The 8805-nt window shown below is 23.4% G+C and overlaps 1 long non-coding RNA gene across 5 annotated transcripts in view; it reads left to right on the top strand.

Moving 5' to 3' along the window:
• The first annotated feature begins 204 nt into the window (after positions 1 to 204).
• Positions 205 to 8805, top strand: part of LOC126552096 (uncharacterized) — a 30839-nt gene continuing 22238 nt past the window's right edge. For 2 of the 5 annotated variants that reach the window (XR_007605945.1, XR_007605946.1), the window contains exon 1: positions 208 to 1075. This is a non-coding gene — a long non-coding RNA (uncharacterized LOC126552096). Of the gene's footprint in view, positions 1076 to 8805 lie in introns of all 5 variants that reach the window. The other 3 variants (XR_007605947.1, XR_007605948.1, XR_007605944.1) reach the window with 3 other exon arrangements.

Genomic DNA, 8805 nt, shown 5'->3' with positions numbered 1-8805 from the left:
ATAGGTATTTTTTAGGGAATCCAAAATAGAATTCGTCAAAGGAGGTACTGATAGACGATTCACTTTTCTGCCGCTATTGTCGTCGTATTCGTTTATCGATTGAATCGTTGCCATGCGACTGTTAACTGTAGAACGGCAGAGAGTGGATTATCGCCGACGGGGTACGATGCGTCGACGCCGATCTGTCGTTACAACCACTTTACACCTGAACACAGACCCACACAGGGCAGTTTAGTAAAAACATTCAGTGATGATACATGTTGTGACCAATCACTCTGATATTCAATTGCTTTATGCAAAAATTACACGATTTACGATTCACACAAATCAAACCATAGCACACCGCACACACACGCACACACATAATAGCACAATAATCGTTGTCATAGTTAAATATTCTATATTTACCCAGCGGGAAAATAAAATATAAATACTATGGCTTTCGACTGGTGTGTGTCTTGAGCAGTTGAGTATATTATACTCGTTTACACAACTAATCGAATTTAATTTTTAAACATTATTCAATTGTTATTTATTGATAAGTAATCAATAGATTTAATTTTTTTTTCAATAAGTTTCATTAATCATTTCTTTAAATAATGTAAATGTAAACACGTTAAAGTCACCAATTTAACTTCGTCTTGCCAAAAATATTTAAATATATAATTTTAAACATATTTTTAACACTATTTGAATAAATGTGAACATGCGTTGTTTTAAATTTTCAAATATATTTTTATTTAACAATTTTTTTTAACTTTTTAACTATTCAATAATTAAATTACTAAATTTTACATAAAAATGTTAAAGCAATAGCATTTTTAAATAACTACCTATTACAATATGACATTATAATTTAAGATTCTTAAAAGCTGATTTTTTGATACCTAATGTAGATTTAACTTATCTATGATTTAATATGAATTAATTTTTTGTCTCAATAATAATTAATTTTAATATACCGAAATGTATATTTTAAACATATTTTAATTTAATTTTCAAGAATTTGACGAGGTGAAGTTAATTAAAATATTGACCGAAACGCATTTTAAATTCACAACGTTTGGAGTCTTAGGTGAGACTATAAAGTAATTAATTTAAATTTAAGTATAGCAATGTGTAGGTAACATGTAGGTTGAAAACTGTTAGGTTAGAAAACTATTTTACAAATTTATAAATATCTATTTTAAATGATGAAATAAATTGAATCAGATTCTTTTTAATATTAATAATAATTTTAAAACGAAAAAAAACATCTGCATACATTTTAAAATATATCAAAATGTTGAGTTTTACTATAATATTAGTTTAGGTATCCATCACAGATTTTATGTAAGCACTTAGTTATTACACAATACTTCAATCCCTATAAATTTCAAATAGGTATCATACTTTTTATTTACCTAATATTTTTGTAGAAAATTATATCTTATCGTCTACATTGAATTATTTATTATAAAACATGTTATGCAGCTATAAAATGTGTACCTATGAGCTTCGATAAAAACCTAACCTAACCTAAAAGACTTCGACTTCAGTAAACATATAATATTTTACTTTCATAAATAAATAATTAAAAATGATATAATATAATACAATAATACTTACTTATTATGTATTATACTTCTTCGTATGAATTTTAGTAATTTTAAATAAGTATGTAAAATTATTTATTAAACTTAGGGTAGATATTAGATATTCAATATACTTAATTTTATTACAACAATTTACAATCGAGACATTTTCATTTAACTAATTACTGTATTTATTGTCTAATGAATTATTGAAATTAAATTATAGTAAGGTAGTGTGAATTGGTTTCAAATTATCCGTGAGAATGGCTCGACACTAGTATCTACCAGATAATGTTTAATCATTAATTTAATGTCACCGTGGACATTATCTAAATATCACCTCTCTTGATGCGTGTCTTTAATTAAATCTTGTAATTTATCTTTTAATAGGTCATTAGCTAAATATAAACATAGATCAATTGAACATATTATAATAATGGCGTAGAATTTGAACTATTATGGCACCCATTATTAATATGTACTATTTTATGTATTTATGTATTATTAGTATGTACATTGAACTAATATGTTATTTTTACTCTTTCAGGTACGCCAATTAGTTCTTAATCAAACAACCTTTTTATGTAAATAAATTTAAAATAATTTTTTTTTCTAATATTTTTATTAAGAAAGAATACAATAATAATTGTACTTAACATTTTACTCGCATTATAACTTTGAAACAATATTTTTGATCGCAAAAACGCTTGGGTATAGTGGACGTTACAAACAACATTTAAATTTTAAACGAGACTTAATATATCATATATGCGCAAGTGGTAAGTGTTTCGGCAGTTTTAAACATTAAAAATGTAAACAATTTGAGAAAATACCAACCCAGAATCTAAGTAGAACTTTTTTGATTCAATTGCTGGAACACAAAAAAAAAATAAATAAAAAAAAATATTTATATTATATATAAAATGAATAATGGTTTGATTTTTTGAGTCACTATTTTCCGTAACTCGTAAAACTTTAGACAGCACTACCCAAAGAAATTTCAAACCGCGACTTCTATTGATGTGTACTTGCGGGAATTCAGAAATTGATGGCTGTCACTAGGGATTAAATATCATATAGATATCTACAACAGTGTGTATATAATATATATATACAAATAAAAGAAAATTGGAAAATATATTAACATGAACTTTTCGTCACTGAAATATGGATTACCTGTTTCAAATCACTTTTTATTTATAACAGCCAAGGGTTTAATTTATGCCTATTGGCTATACGTATCATCGTATAACTTTTAACTTTCACTTGATATGAAACACGATTAATTCATCTTTTGAAATGTTTTGATATCGAGTTTCTGATTTTTTTTTTTTATCTTTGACACATCTTGAAGTTCAGATGCGTAGTTATTTGACAATTTTATTTGGTTTGGTAAAATAATATATATTATACATATATATATATATATTTTATATTCCGATGTATACTGCAGTTTGTTGATACACAAGTATCATTTATTAAGTCGAGAATTCTATAATATTAAATAATAAATGTAATATATGAACAATATAGGTATGAATAAAAAAAACCAATAATGTAACTTACTACTATTGATATTTTACATAAAATAAATTTAGGAAATTAGGTATTATATTATTAAGATCCTTAAAATATGATTGAATAATTACAAAGTATGATCCTGTCAAAAAATATTAGTATAACATGTATGGTAAAAATATATATTAGTAAAATACGCATTCATAACATAATATAAACCTGTATAGGGTTAAACCATTTTCACTTTTAGAAAATTAGTTTACCATAGGTGAAATCAAATTTTTAAGTGTCTTAAAACTAGCATAATATATACAAAGAATAATTTATTATAAGCGATCAAATTTCTTTAGATGCAAAAAACGTCATTTGAAAATAAAATGTTCTTCGTACCTATATATTATTATTAAAAAATATAGATTGTGCAAAGTCATATCTAGAATTAGAAATTTTTTTCATGGTTAACTAAAAAATATATATTTTAATTTTATTGAATTACCTAGGTTTTTATATTTAGTTAACAATAAAACAAAAACAAAAAAATAATTCTTATAATAAAATATAATATAAACAAATAAACAAAATTACTTTAATATCTTGTCACATTGCACTATACATAAAAAAAAAATAATAATAAATAAAATTAAGTGATACAAATAAAACATACATGAATATAATAAAATACTTTCAACTATGCTCCTATTTTTTTTAAAGAGTGAACGTAAAATCTCTGTTGACGCACTTAATAGAGCTAGACCAGTTACTCTTTTTTGTCCTATAGAGTTTCGTAAAAACGTTTTGATGCGATTTAATGTCGAAAAGTTTGTTCAGGGGCTGTTGTAAAACCTGGCAGTATAGCGATAGTACTTAAAAAAAAAAAAAATGAATAATTTGTAAAAGTTTAGCATTATAATGATTTAATCATTCAACAGCTATACTTGGATGATCTATATCCTTGATTGCAATCTATTTTCATTTTTATAGTTTTAATTTTGAAGGCAATGAATCAAAATTTATTAAATCTGGTTCTAAAATTAGAGATTTAATAATACATTTTAGTTCTCTTGCTTACTCATTAGTTATTATGATGAATTTAATAAAACAATACAACGTGTTTGTCAGTCAGGCGGACGACATAATATCTTTACAATAATATTTATAATTTAAAAATTTAATCGTTGCCGTTCGCCGATTAGTAACGGTCGTTGCTCATTGAAAATAATAATATGTTATTAGACGCAATAATGATATTTTTATATTATATAGCTATCCACCGTGTACTTTGATGTCCATTAAAAAATTAATAATGCCAATTCTCTAATGAATAATATGTTTTATTTTATAATAAATGAACAACTATTAAATACAAATAAACAATTAATAATATATAATAATTTCTTTGACACTAATTTTTATTACAACTAATAATAATTATTATTAAACAGTGAATTTTTAGGTTTTTAAAAACTTAAAATATGATGCTAATATATTCTAAAAAAATCTAAAATGTTCTCTAAATATTTTTTAAACTTGAAAATATGTAAATAATATGATTTTTTTTCTTCTAAAATACTAAATAGTTCAATAAAACAATTGAACACAAAATGCACCATTCCTTTGGTAACAGGTAAATTATATTATTTATGATTCAATCACTAAAGATATAAATTTATGTATTTATATATAAAGTGAAACTTCCATATAACAAACTTTCATTTTATGAAATTGTCTGCTTAACGAAATATTTTTAAGAATTATGACCTTCATTGGTAATGAATACGTAATTATATTTAACGAATTCCTCCATATTACAATTTTTTTTTGTTGCTTATGGAAGTTTAACTATATATACATTTATTCTATATATCTATGACAAACACGGATTGAGAGTAACAGAATGACCACCATTTTCCATTACCAATTTGATTAAAAAAAAGTAGATATAATTGAATGGTTTTTAATTTTTTATTATTCTTAAATCAAATTATATTTTCTCTTAAAAAAAAAAAGAAAAAAATTATAACTCGAGAAACCAACAATTTTTATGATTTTTTATGAACAATTTTAGAATATATTCTAAAATATGAAAAATATGCTAAATATTCTTTAATGTGCAAAACATACTCTAAAATGAAAAAAAAATTTTCAACTAAATATTTGTAATTTAAACCACTCCATATAATAGGTTTCAGAGTAGTTTTACATTGTCTATTCGTTTAATCGTTTATCGTATGATTGACAGTATTAATACAGAGGTTATTATGACTCAAAAAATAATATAAATAACATTATCACTAGCAAAAAAAGTGAACTTGCTTAAAATTATTGAAAAATGCAAAAAAAAATTAAGAAATAGCCAAAGATTTTGTTATTTCATCGAGTACATTGTCTACAATAATAAAAAAAAAGATGTATCTAATTTAAAAAAACTTTAACTTAAAATTAATTAATTAATTAAATTTTTACTTTTATTTAAACTCGTCGACTTGGAAAAAAATGGAATTATTAAAATACTCTGATAGTCTGATATATTATACTTTGTTTATTAAAATGGGTTCAACAATGTCTTGGTAGAAAAATGATAATGTAAGAAAATATATTTGTTTTATTTCAATGTGAAAATTATTTAAAAATAAAAACATACTTTTTAAAAGTTTTTGATAACCTGACAGTTTTATTAAGTCGATTTTTCCCCTCCTCGAATTTCGAGTTATCGAGAGTTGTCTATATTACGTAATTTATTAACACGATATGTACTCAAACGTGCTTACAAGCTTAGATATAGCGAATTCAATAATTAATTTAAATTATCTTTGTTATGTAAATTTTAGTTACCTATTATATTACCAGTAGGAAACTATACAAACGAATCTCATACCTATATAATTTTACTGATTCGATTAATTATCTTGGGTTTAATCTAACGTTATACTGTGTTAAACATCAAAAAGAATATTAAACATATTATTCTATTGTCTTATTACATAAATTTAAATATTTAATACACAGTATTCTAAGTAATATCATTGTAGTTATAAATAGGTTGGGACTAAGTGTGGAAGCGATTAAATATATACAGACATTTAGCAAATTCAAAATATAATGTTTAATTTGGCTTTGAAGATAGTGTATGCTCTCTTATGTTTTTAGAAGTTTAAAACTGGAATCTTAATGATATATCGTATTTGATCAGTAAACATATGTCAGTAGCCCACATTTCAAAACTTTGTAACAGAATATTATATTGCATAGTTTGTTTTATACGCAATAAAGACGTTAAAGGCGCTTTGATCAAGAGAATATGTTATTTAAATACACAGAAAAGCAGAATTTAAATAAAACATGACTAAACACATTTTGTAATATCAATTGTTAAAAACTGGTGAAGTCACTATACTATATTATACTAGATTTTTAGTGTATCACTGAGTAGGTTACTGTAATAGATGTATTACATTTTAATTTGATGGTCTTTTTAATATAAAATGATTCAGTATATCATTTAGTTCTGTATAAAGAATAACAGTATTCCACCAATATGATTGATCGTTATTTAAAGTTCACCTTATGTTATCCAATCACAAACTATTTCCTACGGTGGTAGGATTTATCGCCATTAAACTTGTGTTTATTTTAATTTTATTTTCGCTGTAGTTTGAACCTGTGCAGCTAAATCAATCTTAGTAATATCTTAAATTTTGTTTGATATCTAATATCATATAGTAGTTTTTGGATTAATTTAAATATACAGAAAAGCAGATTTTAAGTTTTTAAATAAAATAAGATGTACTTTGTAATATTAATTGCTAAAAACGGGTGAAGCAACTCTGCTATAGTGTACTCTGGGCAACTCGAAATTCACGGAGGAAAAAGAAAAAAAATCTACTTACTAAAATTTCGAATTATCAAAAAATGTACTTATTATTATTTTTTTTTTTAAAGTTTAAATTAATAATTTAGTAGTTTACATTAAAGAAATAAAAAATATACATAGGTACCTACACATTACTTTTTAAAGAATTGCTCTTAAGTTAATTGTTTATTTTTATTTAAAACATAGGTAGTTTTTTATTCTATTTTTTAATTAACCGAATGACTTAAATAAACCATCCATACCTTCATTGGCTTCAATATAATTTAATTTTTCTAAGACAAGTATCGCTTCTTTACTTGCTATGGTACAAGGTTCTATTTGCAGATCTTTAGCTTCTTCTTCGTTATAACTGTACAATATATTGGAGAAGATATATTACTACATAGTAATTATAATTAATATTGAATTTGAATAAGAAAATTTGATATATCGAAATCTTGTTCAATTAATTTTCGAGTTGATAAGATTATTTTAATATGAAGTGTCATCATTATTTGAAGGGGAATTTATTTATTCGAGATACCAAGAATTTCGAGTTATCAAGGTTTAAGTTACCGATAGTCGACTGTAGTAGATTTTGAGGGTACCTTTGCCACTGAGTAGGTTACTGTAATAGTTGTATTACATTTTAATTCGATGGTTTTCTGTTTCTAAGGAATTTCTTTTAATACGATTAAATTAATATTAATTACTAATTTTTTCTAATAGGAATATATGTGACCATTTTTTCAAAACAAATGTTATTAAAACTTTAATACTTAATATTAATGGTGGAAAGTTTCAATTTCTTATGATGAATAATTTTTAAACTATAACTAAATTATTAAAATTTATTGTGGAAAAATCATTAATTGTTCGTTTAACTAATTTTCTTAAAATCTGAAACTTAGTGATTCTATTGCTAGTTTCCGATTGGGTGACTACCTGGGAATTTTAGTAGCATATTCACCATTTATTAGCAAACCATAGTCGTCGAGATAAAAATAGTATTTAACTAAAATATTTCTTAACATCAAAAAAAAAAATGAAAATTGAAACACTTATAAAAAAAATAGCCACCGTCTTTTTGATATTTTTAAATTGCTGCAAAAACAACTTAAAAGGAACTTAGTACCTTTTACATTTTTAACGAATTTCACTTATAAAAACATATTTTATAATGTAAAAATAATTTAAAAATAAAATGTATATATATATAACTTATTATAGGTTACTAAATTATATTTAAAGGACTATTAGCTTGCTTTTATTTCATGTTTATTGATTGTTTGTGAAACCCGCGGAATGAGAATTTTCAACTTTATGTACACAGAATTGTATATTATTAAGAAATATTATTGTTGTTCTGAATGCTTTTTTTTACAGATGTTTTAAAATATTGAATAATGATTCAATCAGAAAACACTGTGTTCAAATTTCAATCAAATAAAATATTTGAAATTATATAAAATATAATTATAAAAACTTTATTATGTTATGGAATAGTTTGGTTATAATTGTGAATGATTTTCATGTAAGATTTTTAATTAGATCAAAACTAATGAACTTTCTTATGGTTTTCTTTTTATATTCATTTAAAAACTGTAAATTATCATTTTCTATTTAGAGAATACTCGATAAATTTTTTAAAAAACTTAGTAATTTTAAGGTATTTATAGGCAATTGAAATATTCAAATTATTTTAGATTTATATCAAAACGTTAATTCAAGAATTCATTAACACTCTATCAAACATCAAAAACGAGAAAAATCTTAAAAACTTAATAAAATATCCCATATTAATTTTAATTAATCAAATATATTAAAAATATGCACGTTCTTTTTAGAGTGAAAATAAAAAGA

Source organism: Aphis gossypii, chromosome X (assembly GCF_020184175.1).
Source record: "Aphis gossypii isolate Hap1 chromosome X, ASM2018417v2, whole genome shotgun sequence".
NCBI lineage: Eukaryota > Metazoa > Arthropoda > Insecta > Hemiptera > Aphididae > Aphis > Aphis gossypii.
The sequence above is the reverse complement of the archived record's forward strand: the minus strand, read 5'-3'. Positions and strand labels throughout refer to the sequence as shown.